Here is an 18,061-nt window from a genome sequence, read left to right on the forward strand (position 1 = left end):
GTGTTGCATTCACAATGGATGTGGATGTAAGAAAGAAAAACCATCTGTGCCAATTGTGAGACCACTCATTTGTGGTAACATTCCTTCACTTCCTCTCTATAAAATGATTGTGCTCGTGAATTGAGGTGAAATCAAAACCTTTAATACAGGCAAAACCTGAGATACTACTTGACAGTGCTGTGATTAAAGTCTGAGGGTACACAAAAGAAGTTTACCAGAACATTCCAGCACCCAAGGTTCAGAATCATATTTCTCCTGGATGACGCTGACACATATTAATGGCTCTTTTTATCCAGAGATAACACAATGGCACTTAAGTTTTCTATTGAAATCCCCATTTAGTTGTGAGCATTTCTATTTTTTAAGGAAGTAGTGACTCACAGTAACATAAGCTATCACAGGAAACAATATAGAAATAATATAAGATAACTCAGTGACGCTGAAACACAACCTTCCTCTGTTCTTTGCCACACGCCCTTCCTGTCAGGTGTACAAAATAGGCACAACATATGAATCACCACCTAGATTCTAGTCTTGTCTATCCTGATTTCTAAAGAATCCTTTATCACAGCTAATAAAATTCATGCTGCTTTTAAAACCATCTTTCCCTAGAAAAACTGTCATCTTTTATCAAGATAACTAGACTGGCTCTACTAAGCTACAACATGGCATCTGCCGCTACCTGCCAAGCCATTTGTCTATATTCAACAGAGTACTACAAGCCTACATTTAGATGGTTTGCAGTTGGGTGCATCTTAGTGTCAAGGCATCAAAACTGATGGCAGGCCTGATCATTTGAACTGGTTGTTTTTAACGTGAGCTGTAGGTTAGTTGGTTGAGCTCAGAGCTGCCAGCAGCCAGCAGGTAGCACTGTTGAGCAGCTGGTGAAAATCTGCTGCCCAGTCTTCATTTATGATGATTGCAGGTCACCACCCACACTTCAGCTCCTGCCATGCCTCCGTGGAGGCTGCCCACACATGGTGGCTTGAGTGGAATGCCAAAGAATTATAGGTAAAAGAGAGCCAATAGACAGCATCAAGGAGGAAGAGGAGCACCTGCAGCAGGCAGCACCCAGGTGCATCTGTATGACAATGGAGGAGCTACTGGGGGCCTCCAACATGGGGCTAGGCAGCCCTGGTTATGTGATAGCACTTGGATTCTCTACATGACCATGGTATGCTTCTGGAAGGTTCAGGGAGGTAGGCACTGTACCCTCCACAGTTCTGCTCCTACCTCCAAGTCTGTTTCCAGAAAGTAGTTCCAGGAGGCCACCGTTCAACATTATGAGGGCTTTCCTGTGATGCCCTGCAGGGTTCCATCTTGTTCCCCATGATATTTGACATATATATGAAACTGCTAGGAGCTGTCCTCAGAGGTTTTGGAGGGAATTGTCCCCAATACGTGGATGATACCTTGCCACAAAGGTGCATGCCTAGGAACTTCATTATACAGCTTTTAGGGAATGCCAAAGACACTCTTCTTCTATCTAGCCTTTGACATCTAGGATGTGTTTTTCAGCACCCACTCTATTACTGTGACTTTAATTTGCTGTAACTGTTTTTAATACTGAATTGTAAAGTGTTATAACCTGCCCTGGAACCTGCTGGTAAAGGGTATGTATTAAATTTGCTGCTACTACTACCATTGATGATGATGATACATGGGAAGCAGTTCTATACAAAGCAGAAGGGAATGTCAAGCATCTGAAAGATATTGCCACTTTAAATATTAAGAACCTAAGAATAACTTGCTTGATCAGGCCAATGCCCCATCTAGTCTAGCATCCTGTTCTCATAGTGGCCAACCAGATGTCAATGGGAAACCGGCAAGCAGAACATTAACACAAGAGCACTCTCCCCTCCTGTGTGCTGTATGGCCTTGTATCAGGTCTGCACAACTTATAACCCACAAAATAAATGCAGTGAACAACAGCTTTTACAGTGCCAGGTAAGCAGCAAATAGAAGGGGTTTATCAAGCCCTTAGTGTGCTACCATATGTAGCTGGTGGGTTGTGTTCTCCTTGATAGATTACAAATTTTGCAGGCTGTTCCAGACATTAAACTGAATCTCCTGTATTGAGCAATGGGAGAATTTATCCTTCCGTCTAGAAATTGATGGCATTGTGCCAGCAAACAAGGGTTTTGCTTCATACTTCCTTACCACACCTTGCTAGAAGAGGTCATCCTTTCAATCATCAGACAACTGTATAGCAATAAGTACACAGAAGGATTCATGCCTTATCTTTTCAGTGTTCCACCTGATAATTTTTTATGGAGTCTTTGTTCTTGCTTCAAGTCAAGTGTCACAAGATTTCTTTTTTCTTCCTTTTTAAAAATAATGATGTAACTCATTCAGTTCTGAAGAACTTTAAAAAAACAACACAATGATGAATAGAACTATGAAGAGACAGGCACGAATCTTCCTGTGTACCCTTTGCTTTCAGATTGCCTGATGACTGAAGATACAATCTCTTCTAACAAGGTGTGGCAAGGAAGTGTTAAGCCAGACACATATCTCCTAGTACAGTGACAACACCTTCCAAACAGAAGATTCTTTCTCTGTTGCTCAGGGGTTGCATGCTCTTTCAAAAAGCTGTAGGCCTAGTCAGACATGAGATGCAACCACGTACACGTTAAACACGTTTGCTCATTCACATTTTGGGGTCTGCAGATTTAGTACTGATTCAAAAAGGACTGCAGAGAGAACAAGAGTGAACCTCCCCACCCTTCATTACCTTTCTATGTTCTATTGCTTTCTGCTGTTTCTCCCTGCCTGACTCACTCCCTGTAGTGGAGCTGGAATGGAGCAGGGAGGGCAGTGAACCACAACGAGGTAAGGTGGCAGAGGGACCTGATTTTACTCCTTACCATGACAAGCCTCCTTTTGTGTAAAGAACAGCTCTCGTCACTGCTTTATGTGTTCACAGGGCTGAAAACCAGAGCCTTTTGCTTATAAGAATCACTTAACAGGCACGATTGTGATACAGTTTGCTGATGGAAAAAGCTTATCCGTTAGGCTAAAGTGGGGGCCAATCTAGACTGGCTCGTTTCTTAATGGCTTGCTTCCCTTTTCTAGAGTATACTTGCTAACATTCCTAAAATGGTCTACTTAAGACTTAGTAAATATTCTTTGATGTTTATTGAGGTGTTATGATGACCACTAACATTTATTTTTATGGTATTTAAGTGCATTTTAATCTCAATGAAGCGGGAGAGAGTTTTGGGGACTTGGATTCTTTTCATTTGATGATTTATGTAAGAAATGCTTTTTTTGTTTTGTTAGTTCCCGTAACTTACCTTTATTGTGTGCTGACACTGTTGCGATGCATGCATTTCAAATTTATTTTGTAATTTCTTATTTGGAAAAAAAAAATACACACAGCGGGGGGCGGGGCGCAAAGGCAGCTATCAAGATGCCTAAACACAAGCCACTCATGTAAAACAATAAATTGTGTTTACCACATACCTCAGGGTCAAACTGCATGCAGCACATTTGCAGATAGCTTCCACTCCCTTACTACCGCTTCCTTTATCTACAAATGCAGCCAGAAGGGCTGCAGGTGCTGTGGAATACAGTACTGGCATGGGCAAAGAGAGATGAAGAGAGCCATCTTAATCTTTCACTTCTGTCAAACTTCCTGCTAAATATCACCCCTTGGAAGCTCTTCTCTATTGATGGGATGGTGGAATATACAGGTATAAGAAAATAGTGGGCAGGGTGGCTTTTAGTGCAGAAACCACCAGAAATAAAAGGATTAAGGAGACTCACCTCACCTCTTGCAATGACCTACTGAGGTAATTTGAAAAACAATAAAACACTGGAGGAAATACATGTGAATGAACACCCTATGTAGGGTGGCTGATAGCTCCCTTCACACATTACTCATAAACACAGATGAAAAGGGCCATGGGAATCTTTGTTTAGCTCTACTGCTGAGGTCACATGGCTCCCGCCTCATGTGTTGAGGAATAAATTTTGAAGCTACCCCTGTGAAGTGGGAAGCCTTTTCTATCTCGTATGCTCGGCAGGACTCTAGTAACTGAGTCTTCCAGGGTTCAAAATCACACGGTGAACCTACATGGATTAAAAAAAAAGGCTTCCTCTTCAGACATTATCCCTACACATGTGAGGGACCAGGAGGAATCATATGACCTTGAAGATAGGTTATGTGTGCTGCCACTCAGCACTGGTCCTTCATGCAAGTGACACATGAAGAGGTCTGACACCTATTTCACAATTGCCAGTGCAGAAGACATCTGTAGATGCCCCCATGCAGAAACTGCTTTTAATCTCTGCCTGTGTAATCCAAATAACAGAGTGGTTAGTTCCGAAAGAATTGGATTCACATCTGCTTAGACTCATTGGGGACTGTAAGCAGGTTAATTCTGTTCTACCTTAGTGGAATTGAATCTTACTATAAAAGTAAAGGTCACTGATTCTGAAAAATAAATACAGTGGTACCTCTGCTTAAGAACTTAATTTGTTCCAGAGGTCCGCTCTTAACCTGAAACTGTTCTTAACCTGAGGTACCACTTTAGCTAATGGGGCGTCCTGCTGCCGCTGCGTTGCCAGAGCACGATTTCTGTTCTCATCCTGAGGTAAAGTATTTAACCCAAGGTACTACTTCCGGGTTAGCGGAGTCTGCAACCTGAAACGTTTGTAACCTGAGGTACCACTGTAAATGAGAGAATTATTATCAATTATGTTTGCACTTGCAAGGGTTAATAAAAGCAATTAACTGCCTCAAATAGGCATGCTGTATATTCATCAGTTGATGGCTGCAACAGGAAGTGATGAGAGAGAGATAAAAAGAAAGCACCCCTCTTCCTCCTTGGAGCTCTGATTAGACGGCCTGAGAACTATATGAAAGCTATGATCAGCACAATGACCAGACCCAGATCTGCTTAGTTTCAGCAGCTGGACTGTATCATGTGCTTTCAGACCACTCTCTGGATTTGCATGTGTCAAACAGCTATTACACATCACTACAGGCAGAGCTTTCCTGTCATCTCAAATACAGTGTTTTTCAATGGATATAATTCAGCCATGAGTCACTGAATAGCTACTATACATACATATGTGAATCAATCATCAATCCTGATGACTACTGCATATGGAAAAGTTGCATTTAAAACACATGACATCTAATATGGAAATTCAGTCAGCAGTATATGAAAAGCCCAATGATTTTTCAAAATAAAATCATTATAAGCAAATTCACTGCCTAATTGTTCTTTCTTGCCAACTCCAGGAAGTGTTTTATACAACTTACTGTGTACTATAATTTTTCCACAAAATGCATCTCTCCATTTTAAAGAGGGGAAAATGCACAACAGATCATTCCCTCTTTATCCTAAGTGATTGCTGTAAGGAGAAAGAAACCTCCAGACATTTCCCCTTCAGATCACAAAAGGAAATATTAATCAAGGAAAAGATGGGAAATTATGACACGGAGCAACTAAGGCTCAACCCAAATGGCGAAGTTTCAGTAGATCACAGGGTACAGGTGACTATCCATCAAATAACCTATCATAATACACATTAAAATGTCTGGTTTAATCAGGACAGTAGCCAAGAGCAATATTTTTCTGCTGACTTTCAGAATACATAGTACAAAAGCAATTCCCCTGAAACATTACACTATAAGCATCCAAAAATTCCTGATTAAGTAAAAGGAATTCTAAAACTTAGGTTTCTAAAAACACCATGATGCCTTCTTATCATGAAACAAATACAAGGATACAAGCAGTTTCTCTGTGAAGTAGATCTGCAGAGTTTCAAGAATTTCTTGATAAATACAGTATGTTAAAGGCATTGGTATTCTTCATGTGGTGACTATTATAAGCCTGGTCAAAGGCAGCAAGTGAGAATGGAGATAATACATAGATGATCTCAACAGTTGATTGCAAATTTGGCCTCTATTCTTGGTAATAATCACAAAATGGGTCATTTCTCCACTCTATCATTACTGGTGGAAAGCACTTTAATCAAAACTACTATTTCACCTGTCAACTAGGATCACAATTGAAACACAATATAATAGAACTTTCAGATTTAAATTCTGGGGATTGGGAGTGTTGAAAAGTATTCAAAAACATGTTCTCAAATTAAAAAAATTTAATTTGTTTTTAGTGAAACTGAAGTTAAATTTGACTGCTTAGTCTTATATTGTATTAAACCAATAACTGACAGTATGGACCACTACCTCACCTAATCCTTAAAAAAGCTCAATATACAAATAATCATAACTCTGTTCGCCATACACTTGCATTGTTACTCTCATAGCTGTACAGTACTCTCACAAAAGCTCATTTTCATTAGATTGGTGCTTTTTAAAAAAAAAAAATTATTAAAGTTTTTTGATACAAATGCACAAATAATAAACAACATTGCTTATATCAAAACGTGGTTTCATCACTTCTTTGGACTCCCTCACGTCTCCCGCTCCCACTTACATCGTTAAAAAGTTTTTCCAAGCAAATTATCAACTTGTTTACAATCTTATATCCACTCATTTAAGTACAATCTAGCAATTCTCCAAAAGGTTTGTGTTTTCTTTAACCTCACTTATCATCAAATTCAAATCTAATTTAGTGGTGGCCAATTATTTATAATCTAGCATCCTTCTTAACATTCAACCAAATTACAATGTTTTTGTAAATACGTCTTAAATTTCTTCCAGTCTTCCTCGATCCTCTCTTCTCCCAGGTCTCGGATTCTGCCAGTCATCTCGGCCAGTTGCATATAGTCCATCAGCTGCATCTGCCACTCTTCCAGTGTGGGTAGATCTTGCGTTTTCCAGTTCTTAGCGATAAGTATCCTTGCTGCCGTTGTTGCATACAGAAAAAATGTTCGGTCCTTCTTTAGCACCTTCTGGCCGACAATACCCAGAAGGAAGGCCTCTGGTTTCTTAGTGAAGGTATACTTAAATACCTTTTTCAACTCATTATATATCATTTCCCAGAAGGCCTTCACTTTAGGGCAAGTCCACCAGAGATGAAAGAATGTTCCTTCATTTTCCTTACATTTCCAACATTTATTATCAGACGAATGGTATATTTTGGCAAGTTTAACTGGGGTCATGTACCACCTATACATCATTTTCATTACATTTTCCTTCAGAGCATTACATGCGGTGAAGTTCAGCCCAGTGGTCCACAACCTTTCCCAGTCCTCAAACATAATGTTATGCCCAATGTCCTGTGCCCATTTTATCATAGCCGATTTAACCGTTTCGTCTTGTGTATTCCATTTTAATAGCAAGTTATACATTCTAGATAATACCTTAGTCTTTGGTTCTAGCAATTCTGTTTCCAACTTCGATTTCTCCACCTGGAACCCTAACTTTCTGTCATTTTTAAAAACTTCTTTAATCTGAGCGTAATGTAACCAGTCTCGCACTTTATCCTTCATTTTCTCCAAACTCTGCAATTTCCAATTGTCTCCATCTTTTTCTAATATTTCCCAATATTTTGGCCATTTGGCCTCCATATTAGGTCTTTTTCGGGCCTTAGCTTCCAGAGGCGAAAGCCACCTCGGAGTCTTGTTTTCCAATAAGTCTTTGTATTTTATCCAGACATTAAATACTGCTTTCCTGACAATATGGTTCTTAAAGGCCTTATTGATCTTAACTTTGTCATACCATAAGTATGCATGCCAACCAAAAGCATTGTTAAAACCTTCCAAATCCAACACATCAGTGTCTTCAAGAAGTAGCCAGTCTTTTAGCCAGCAGAAAGCTGCGGCTTCATAGTACAGTTTTAAGTCTGGCAGGGCGAAGCCCCCTCTTTCTTTCGCATCAGTTAATATCTTTTTGCCCTGCCAGACAAATTTAGAAATATCTCTCTGCCACTTCCGGAAACACTCCGTCTTGTCCACAATTTGCAATGTTTGAAACAAAAACAACATCCTAGGCAATACATTCATCTTAATAGCAGCAATTTGGCCTAGCAAAGAAAGCTTCAATTTTGACCAACTGTCCAAGTCTCTCTTAATTTCAGACCAACATTTTTCATAATTATCCTTAAATAGACTCAGATTTTTTGCTGTTATGTTTACCCCTAGGTACTTTACTTTTTTAACCACAGTTAGTTCTGTTTCTCTCTGAAACCGTTCTGACTCTGTATCTGTCAAGTTTTTCCCCAACACCTTGGTTTTCTGTTTATTTAGTTTAAATCCCGCCACCCGACCAAAGTTTTGAATCAGTTGTAATACTCTTTTTGTACTAGATTCTGGCTCCTGCAAGGTCAAGACTAGGTCATCTGCAACATTAGATTGGTGCTTTTGCACCCCACTTCTTCCATTAAAGGCATGTCTACCTGGCACTGTTCTTGTCACCCTAGTATTTTGGTGGGCAACATCCTTTGACAATCTATGTACATAAAAACTAAAAAGTAAGTTCTGACAACCTGCTTAAGCTGATTTGCAAGTGACAGAAGATGTTTTTAGTTGCCACCTCTTTCCCTTCCTTACAGACTTTCAGTTTTCAGTACCCAAACTCTCCCATATAGAATGGCAAGACAATATCATAGGGTTCAACAAAGCTCTTCATAAAGCTAGCACCCTTGTGCCAAAATAATGAAGGAGGCAGGAGGAGAAACAGCAATGCTTACTAGAGAGTTGTTTTAGTTTATCAAGATTTGGCGAAGGAATATTTCAATAGAATATGCCAGTTAACGCTCCGGCTTTGCCTCAATAAACCATGAATATTTGTCAGGCAAATGATTTATGGATTTAACACTGTGGAACAATGAAGGGAAAGCTTGGCAAACACATACAAAGGCTACAACCTTTCAAAAGGTTCTAGAACAAGCTCATTATTGAACTTTTGAAGTTAGAAACATGTCATCCAGTCTCTATTGAGCCTAGCAAAGTGTAACACAAAGACTACTTCCTTTAGATTGTTGTTTGTGGGACTTCATTCGATGTGGTAATACAGTGGTACCTTGGGTTACAGACGCTTCAGGTTACAGACTCCGCTAACCCAGAAATAATACCTCGGGTTAAGAACTTTGCTTCAGGATGAGAACAGAAAGTGCGCGGTGGCAGCACGGCAGCAGCAGCAGTGGGAGGCCCCATTAGCTAAAGTGGTACCTCAGGTTAAGAGCAGTTTCAGGTTAAGAACGGACCTCCAGAACAAATTAAGTTCTTAACCCAAGGTACCACTGTACTGGCAATTTTGTGTAGCAGGGTTAAATTTTTGAGAAATGCCTTTTCAGATGAGACTGAGGGGGGATAGTCAACATGCAAAGGAAGACTTCACTGCATGTGCACGTATAAACCAGTCCCAAGAGAACATGATTAGAGATATTCCCAATATGAAACATTTGCTTTTGTTTCAATCTTTCCAATATGCATGGAAGACAATCTGCCTCATTTCAGTTCTTTTAAAATTCAGACTAAACATGAGCACCAAGTTACAAATTATACATTAATGTACACTGAAGAACTGGAAACATTGCTCAGTTTTTTGTGGAATTCTGATTGGTCCTAATAAAGTGTGGATTTTGCAGGTTTTTTTCTTATGGACCCTCATGGCTGCCTTTGTTTACTATTTAACTTGAGGAGAAAATTCCATAGTTGTTTGTTTGTTTGTTTGTTTGTTTGTTTGTTTGTTTGTTTGTGGGGTTTTTGGAGTGGGAGGTTTGAGAGAAATACAACCAATAAAAGGACCTCTCCTATGTGGACATCTCTTGGAAGAAGCACACTGAGATGCTCCATCTGATATTGCTGCCCGGATCCATATTAAACCAGAATTTTGAATTGGTCACAGAAATTTAAAGGCAGTCAGTGCAGCTGTGCTGCTGTCAGCAACATTCTGCACCAGCTAAACTTACCAGACCGACTTCAAAAACAGTTCCACATAAAGTGCATCATGAAAAACTAATCTCTGGCTTTGCTAATACAAAGACTACCATGTTTCTCTTTGCATCCAAGTTCTACCTAAGCAGGAGGTTTTATGTTTCTCTTAGGCTTGAGACAGACTTGGTTAATAGGTGGGTTTCATGTTTTCAAAACATGGGAATCAGTTATTGATTCCTTCTTTATCCCGGGATCTCATATTTAACCTGATGACTGCAACAGAGACTAAGGCTGCAATCTTAACCCCTTCTCAGTGCTGCTAGAGGGAATAGGTATTAAACAGAGGAGTCCTTCAGTTGGGCATCACTGCCATTGAAGCCTCCACTGGGGCAGAGGAAGAGCAGAGCTAGTCATCAACTGGATTCAAAGCTATTTTGAATCCACCATTTTCTGGTGAGGGGCTCTCTGCTGTAGCCTGCAGCTAGTTCAGCAAAAAAAGGAGGCACACCCCTTTCACCCTGGCCAGCAGGGCTGCAGATGATGAGTCCAGTGCTCTGCACCCCCAACCCCTCACCAGGATTGCTCTGTAGCCTGCCATCTCCATTCCAAACTGAATCTTTAAGAAATTCCTGGACACTGAATATTCAGCTTCTGGACCTGTAATTTACATCCTGTTAGCTGCTGCAGTTACTGTTCAGCATTCCAGGATCTCAGTCATTGATAGAAAGAGTTAGCTAGAATGCCCTTATCAAGAACAACATATTCTATATTCCTTTGCAAGGGCTGCTAGATAGTAACTTTTTGAATTAAATATTGGAGTACTGAGACCTTGTAGAAGCCTCAGAAAGGAAGTAGGTAACAGAGGCAAAAATCGGCAAGTCAAGATAATTGAGTGTGGTCTCAAGCAGAATGGTAGTAACTTCCTCATAAGAGATCACTCCATTTTAGGGAACACTAAGCAGCTCTTTACCCAAACCAATGAATCACTAGATTGGGTGGGAATCTACTAAAACAAGCATGATATTGTAGAAAGAACAATATATACTTTGTCACTATTTTCCCTTAAGCATAAGTAAATGCCTAATTTCATTTTTGCATAAGAAATTTGGAAAATTAATATATAAAATGAATGAAAAACATTTGGATTTGATAGCTACATGGGGGAATAAAAAACATTATGGTGTTCAATTAACATAGGGCTCAGGAACAGACAGTGAAACCAGGGTCTTTTGACTCCCAATCTCTATCAGAAATAAAGTAATTTAATGCCAACCCTTCTGTTTAACAAAAGGCTACTTGCTGTAGTATAGAGTACAGACTATGCTTAACCGAAACAACAACCAAAAATGTTTAAATACAGAAATGTTAACACTTCTGTAATCCGTAATAATTGTCAAGAACCAGCCAGGAAAAGGAAAAAACATCTGACAGTGTCTGGGCTTGCTGCCATGGACTGGATTCACTGTTTGGTGTTGTATAATTTACAAACTTTTGTTCTTTCAACAACTATTCAGAGAATAGAATTGATAAGTAAATATATAGAAAAAAATAACAGAGGAATATAACAACTCCCTTGCACCATCTAAGAGGTGACGGCCTTTTAAAGGGAAAATAATTTTCTAAGACTTGCCAAAGGCAAGAGAACATTAAACAAATCACATAACATGAAAGCTATGAAAAAAATGTTCGTGGTATTTTTCAACACACAGGGAAAAAAAGCTCTTTTCAGATGCTACATTGATTAGGAGATAAGCCCTTGCATGCTTATTATACCATCTGAGAAAATAGGCTTGGGATCCTTAGACTATGTAGAGACATATTTAAAAACTTAAAAATAATCCAGGTGTTAAGACATTGGGGACTTTTTTTCTCTCTGAACTGCATTAGTGTAATGAAACTGAGTAGTAAATCCACAGAACCAAATCATACACATAGCAAGGAAGAAGTAGTTCGATCAGTGAAATCCTTCCTGTGTTGTTATGTCAAGACACATGGCTGGGAAAGTCCTCTGTTCAAGACTCTTCTGAGAGATGGGACTTGGCTACATCAAATGTTTCTCTGACTCAGTAGAAGGAAGCTTCTTTTTTTAAAAAACAATCCTGTTCCAAGCCACCTTCCTACTTACAAATACAAGATGGATATTCATCATAATTATAAAAATAATCACTAAAATAATAAATTTTAAAAACAGTGGTAATGAGCTGCCGCAAGATGTCAACCTTACACAAACAAATATTAAATATTAAAAGTTTAAGTAAGCAAGTAGGTTATTAAAGTACATATATAGTCAAACCATCTTTTCAATGAGTTGGACCATTCTAGATGAGGCATTGTTACTTCTCACTTGTTCTCCTGCCCCTCCCATTCTTCCTACTTCTCTAACAGATTGAACTTTGTGACTGCAGACCCTGGGGTTTCTTTCACCACAGCTAGGATCATACAGCCACAACATGTGCTGTGTACATAAAGCTTCACATTCATCACATCGTTCTTATATTGGTGGCATTTGTGTAAGCTCATTGGTCCAACATATAGTAATGCAAAGGTGTCTGTGGGCAAACACAGACTCCCTTAGCCTGAAGTGAGATGAGTGACACACCCCATAATTGCCTTTGACTGCACCTAACTGCCAGGGGTCATACCAACAGGGAACTTTCCTCAGTACTGGGCGGGGGGGGGATATACAAGATGGCCACCCCACTCTCTTTCTCATTCAACAGAAAGCACATATTGCCCCAGTATACCTGAAGGAGCGTCTCCACCCCCATCATTCTGCCCGGACGCTGAGGTCCAGCGCCGAGGGCCTTCTGGCGGTTCCCTCATTGCGAGAAGCAAAGCTACAGGGAACCAGGCAGAGGGCCTTCTCGGTAGTGGCGCCCACCCTGTGGAACGCCCTTCCAGCAGATGTCAAAGCAATAAACAACTACCTGACATTCAGAAGACATCTTAAGGCAGCCCTGTTCAGGGAAGTTTTTAACATGTGACATTTTAGTGTATTTTTGGTTTTTATGGAAGCCGCCCAGAGTGGCTGGGGAGGCCCAGCCAGATGGGCAGGGTATAAATAATAAAATTATTATTATTATTATTATTATTATTATTATTATTATTATTACCTTTTTTCTAGGAGAGATGGTGACTTAAGGCAGATTCATACCATACATTTAAAGGACACCCAATGCACATTTAAAGCACATGGTTTCCTCCAAACAATCCTGTGAACTGTAGCTTGTTAAGGGTTCTAGGAATTATAGCCCTGTGAAGGGAAACTACAATTCCCAGAATACTTTGAGGGAAGTTGTGTGATTTAAACGTGCCTTTTGGATCTGTCTGCAGTTCTTTTTGTCTGGGACATCTGCTCAGAGGCAGCAGTGGATCACTGCCTTAACAACTATATGCCAAATATTAATGATCATCTAGCCCAACCCTTGTAATTATACCGCTACTGCTCATTTCAACAGGGCATGCACAACAGAATTTCCAAAAAGACTGTATCAAAAAGCAAGGCGAAGGTCAATGTGAACCCCAAAAGGCTTTAAGGGGCAGTTGGAGGATTTCTTTTTTTCTTTTTGTCCTGGTCTTGCTGTTGTATCAGGAGAGAAGGTCACATATTAAAAGCTTTGCAAACTTGACTGAGCTTTAGACATTATGCCAGCAGAGCAAAAAGAGGATGCTGCACTCGGAGTAATGGCTGCAGCTGTTCAATGCTGCATGATTAAAAGGGGAGGTTAGTCCTGCGCTTCTGGACCCACCAATACATGTCCTGGGCGGAGTCAGGAAAGAACTTGCTTCTACATTAAAAACAGTCCACACTTCGCTTCAGAGGCCCACTGCTCCAAGGGTATATTCAGCCAAGAAGAGCTCCTCCACACAGTTCACTGAAATGAACAGGAGCTGTGCAAGAGCACATCAGATGCAACTCCAGTTCATGTCCGTGTCTCAGGAGAGTACCCTAGCAGATAGCATCTTTTGAGTAGAAACACTTCAAAGAGATTTAATTTTAATACATCACTAAACACTTCATTCTTTAGGGTGCCTGTACTTGAAACCAGTCCCCTCCCCCAGGTGAAACCAGTCTAACTCACTACTACCTTTTGAACTCCCTTGGCTACAGACACCCATAGAGACGATTCTAAGTTTTCAGAACACTCCTGACTCTGGCGGTCATCCAGACCGATACCAAATGGACAATATCAGTGAAAAGCACCTGAACAAAAAATAGAAAGAAAGAGTTACCTTTCTCACAGTTACAACATGAGACCCAAGAAATTGTTTCTTTATTAAACATATTAGCGTCTCGGTACTGTTTACTTACTGATATCCTTGAAGGAATGGAATACAAAGATGAGGGTGTGAATGCTATCTGCCGTATCACTCCTTCCAGGCAGCTGGGACATCGTTTTATTTGCTTTATAGTAACTCATTGCCAAGTGCATACATAAAAGTTAAACAAGCTTTTTAAAAATGATAACGCTGAAAAGACAGTTTTGAAAAAAACATATCTCAACACAAAACAACTTCAAACTCACAGCTTAAAAGGGGTGAAGCAGAGGTTAGTGAAGAGGGTTCCTGCAGTTTGTCCTCTGAGCTACTCCAGTAAAAGTTAAGAGGGTGAGCTGCTTTCAGAACATGCTGGCCTGGGTTGTAGGTGGAACTCTAGGACAGTAAGAGGAGGAGTTTGCACCTAAGGAAGAGCAACCTTCTCCTGCCAATGCCAGTATTCTAAAGGAATGCACGTCACCCACTGGTGAATGTATTTTATGCAGGTCTCTCTGGATTTTGTTACCTTTGCGGTTCTCACTGCTAAATCAAAGCTGAGAAAGAAGCAGCGTGGTGAGAGAGAGAGCACACGTTAGCAAGCTCATGGTCTGAGGCTCGATCCCTGTCATCTCCCACTTAAAAAGAAAGCTGTCAAGTAACAAGACTTGAAAAGAACTCTGCTTGAGAAAATGGAAAGTCAGCATGGCCAACATTGGGCAAGTGGCCTGATCCACACTTTAAGGCAGTTTATAAACCTGACTGGATACTATGTTTGGAGATTCTAGTTTAATGGAAAGTATTGGCAACGCCTAGTTTTGAAACAGGATTTACTTTCTAATATCTATGCTTATTGCTAGAGCCCTATAATATAGAATGAAACAAATGGACTTTTCAGCATGTGCTTATCAAACTTGAGAACCCTGATGCCAGCATTATTAAGAACAATTTTTCAGTTTGCACAAGTAAATCAATCCACCTACTGTACCGCAATGCCTCTGTCACTTCCCAAACATATATCCTTCTACTTCATGTTCAGCAGTGTTTCAGCCCAAAGTAAGATAATATTGTGCTAGTTCTCATGCTAGTTTTGAATATTTAGAATGATTATGTGATACAGCCCTACTGGGATTGTACAGATTCAAACTGCTGGTGGCAGAATAGGATACCTAACTGATTTCCTCTGTATAAAATTCTCCACTCTTCTGGATGTTACATTGCTCTGATATATATTTTAGTGAGAAGCTATTTTTGGAGAGGTGATTTAGTGCAAGAAAATGGAAGAAGAGAGGGTTCAGCACACACCCTTCCAATTCTACTGTTTAAAAAGTGACATCAGGGTAATTTTACATGCATTTAATGTTTAATCAGGCCATTATTATTATTATTATTATTAACCCTACAACCTAAGATTCCAGGGTGAGTTACAACAACATAAGTAGTACAAATGAAAAACAAATAAAACCAAACCATGTACACCAAAATGTAGCACAGTAGGAAAATGAATTGTAATCTAGGTCTCATCCTGAAGTATTTAGCTTTTTCTAAATGTGACTCATTTCTATTTTTCATTATCTTATGAAGAGGAACATTCAAACGGGAAATCCCTTCATCCTGACACTGCCGTTCACGTTGTGCAACACGGTTATCCTCAGTGTGTTATTTTGGCTTTAGGGCCAGATTCAACTAACCTGTTTCACTAGCACAAACCAGCACAATGTCTCCCACTGATGCAACTACATTTTTGCTTGCGCAATGGAATGATCCCCTCACTCTCCTCCCCATGAGCTCCCCCCCCCCATCCACTCAGGAAGGTCAGGGGAAATCCCAGTACTGCACAAGAGGAAGAGAAATGCAGGCCAGCAGAAATGTAGTTGTCCAGCACAAGTAACTCCATCCTTTTACTGAGTTGCACAAAATTTTATCATGTGCCAGCTCTGCAATTCTCTCCGTTTGTAAATGGGCAAGTGGGGAATGGCATGAGGATTGGTACCATACAGCCATTGCATGGAACTTGTGACAATCAGGTCAACTCATCCAAGCTCTTGAATTAACTCATCCAAGCTCTTGCAAAAGCTGTCATGTAGGAATCCCCAGCAAAAACCTTGACAAAAATGATGTTCTTTCTCCTAGCCATAAGAACATAAGCACCGCCTTCTGGATAAGGGCAATGGCCCACTTGGTGCAGCGTCCTGTTCTCACATTGGCCAAACAGAAGCCCATGGCAAGCCCTAAAGCCGCAAAGCAGGACCTGAGCACAACAGCACTCCCTCACTTGTGATTCCCACAACTGGCATTCAGAAGCATACTGCCTCCAAAAGTGGAAGTAGATCACAGCCTTATCCACCATTAATTTGTCTGTTTAAAGCCATCCAAGATGGTAGCCATCACTACTTCTCATGGGAGCAAATTCCACAGTTTAACTACACGCTGGTGAAAAACTACTTTGTCCTGAATCTTCCAACATTCAGCTTAATTTGATGACCCTGGGCTGTAGTATTATGAGAGAAGAGAAAATATTCTCTCTCCACTTTCCCTATACTGTGGATACTTTTAAACACCCCTATCATGTATTCTCTTCATTTTTTCTCTTAACTTAAAAAGCCCCAGATGCTATGTAACCTTTCCTCAACCTTTCCAATCCCTTGATCATTTTCTGAACCTTTTCTAGTTCTTCGATATCCTTTTTGATCCAAGGTGGCCAGAAGAGTACAGAAAATATATAGTGTGATCATACCATAGATTTGTATAATGGTTAAAGGTAAAGGATCCCTGGAGAGTTAAGTCCAGTCAAAGGCGACTATGGGGTTGCAGCGCTCATCTCGCTTTTCAGGCCAAGGGAGCCAGCATTTGTCCACAAACAGCTTTCTGGGTCATGTGGCCAGCAGGACTAAACCACTTCTGGCGCAACAGGACACCGTGACGAGTGCCAGAGCACACGGAAATGCCATTTACCTTCCCACCACAGCGGTACATCTTGCACTGGTGTGCTTACAAACTGCTAGGTTGGCAGAAGCTGGGATAGAGCAACGGGAGCTCACCCCGTCGTGCGGATACAAACTGCCAACCTTCCAATCAACAAGCCCAAGAGGCTCAGTGGTTTAGACCACAGTGCCACCCACTCCCCCTTGCATAATGGTATTATGATATTGACAGTTTTACAATCAGTTCATTCTGATGAAGCATAGCATGGAATTTGCCATTTTCACAGCTGCTGCACACTGGGTCAAGATCTACGTCGAACTATCCACCATGACCCCACCAGTTCAAAACCTCATGAGCATGTAGTCATGGCTGGAACATTAAAACAAAAAAGCTGTATTTAAAATGAAGCTATGGCTGTGTCAGCCACTGATTCAGAAGTTCTCAGTGACTATACAAATCAAGGTCATTCATAATTGCCTCCATCTTTCCCATTCCCTCCCCAGAGAATAATTACTTTGATAAACAAAGTTCTGGTTTATTTTACTTCAGATGCAGAAACGTGCTGCTTTTAGAAAAACATTCAACTTTCTTCCTGCATTAGATGGTTAAGGAGAATATTAGCCAGTGTTCCTTTCACTGTGGAATTGCCATTAGCAGCCAATGTTCTCAACCATTTTCACAGTGGTGAGGAAGAATCCACTGTACTTTAAAGAACAGAACCCCAAATGGCTGGATGAAGCCCAGATTCGTTTTTTTTAAATGATCTTAACATTGCAGAATGCTGTGTATATTAAGGCAAATTAAGTGATTGCATGCATGGTGAAAGTGTTAGAATAAGAAAACTTTAGAATGCTGCTGAACATGTAATTTGGGAAGTGTTAAAAACCAATTCTACAAACCAAAAGTCTTCTTAACAAGGATTATTTTAATATTTGCAGAAAGCCGTTGACCAAGTGGTGAGAACTTCCTCCCTTGGGAGGGAATATTCAAGCCAAGGACAGCCATAGAAAAGTCCTCAGAAAAGGTCCTCCCAACTGAGTGTATTTCCAGAAATAAAGGGACACATGACAGGGTCTCTGCA

At 40.4% G+C, this 18,061-nt stretch overlaps 1 protein-coding gene across 24 annotated transcripts in view; it reads right to left on the reverse strand.

The window, feature by feature from the left end:
• The window catches only part of MECOM (MDS1 and EVI1 complex locus), a 470,676-nt gene that overhangs the window by 197,771 nt on the left and 254,844 nt on the right, over positions 1–18,061 (reverse strand). For 3 of the 24 annotated variants that reach the window (XM_083739203.1, XM_083739197.1, XM_083739192.1), the window contains exon 1: positions 14,328–14,437. The exons of 17 other annotated variants lie outside the window; for them this stretch is intronic. The gene's annotated coding sequence lies outside the window, so the exon portion shown is untranslated. Of the gene's footprint in view, positions 1–14,327; positions 14,438–18,061 lie in introns of those variants that run through there. 4 more of the 24 variants (XM_083739199.1, XM_083739190.1, XM_083739196.1 and 1 more) reach the window with 3 other exon arrangements.

The sequence above is a fragment of the Podarcis gaigeae genome (assembly GCF_964106915.1).
Source record: "Podarcis gaigeae genome assembly, chromosome: 5".
Classification (NCBI taxonomy): domain Eukaryota; kingdom Metazoa; phylum Chordata; class Lepidosauria; order Squamata; family Lacertidae; genus Podarcis; species Podarcis gaigeae.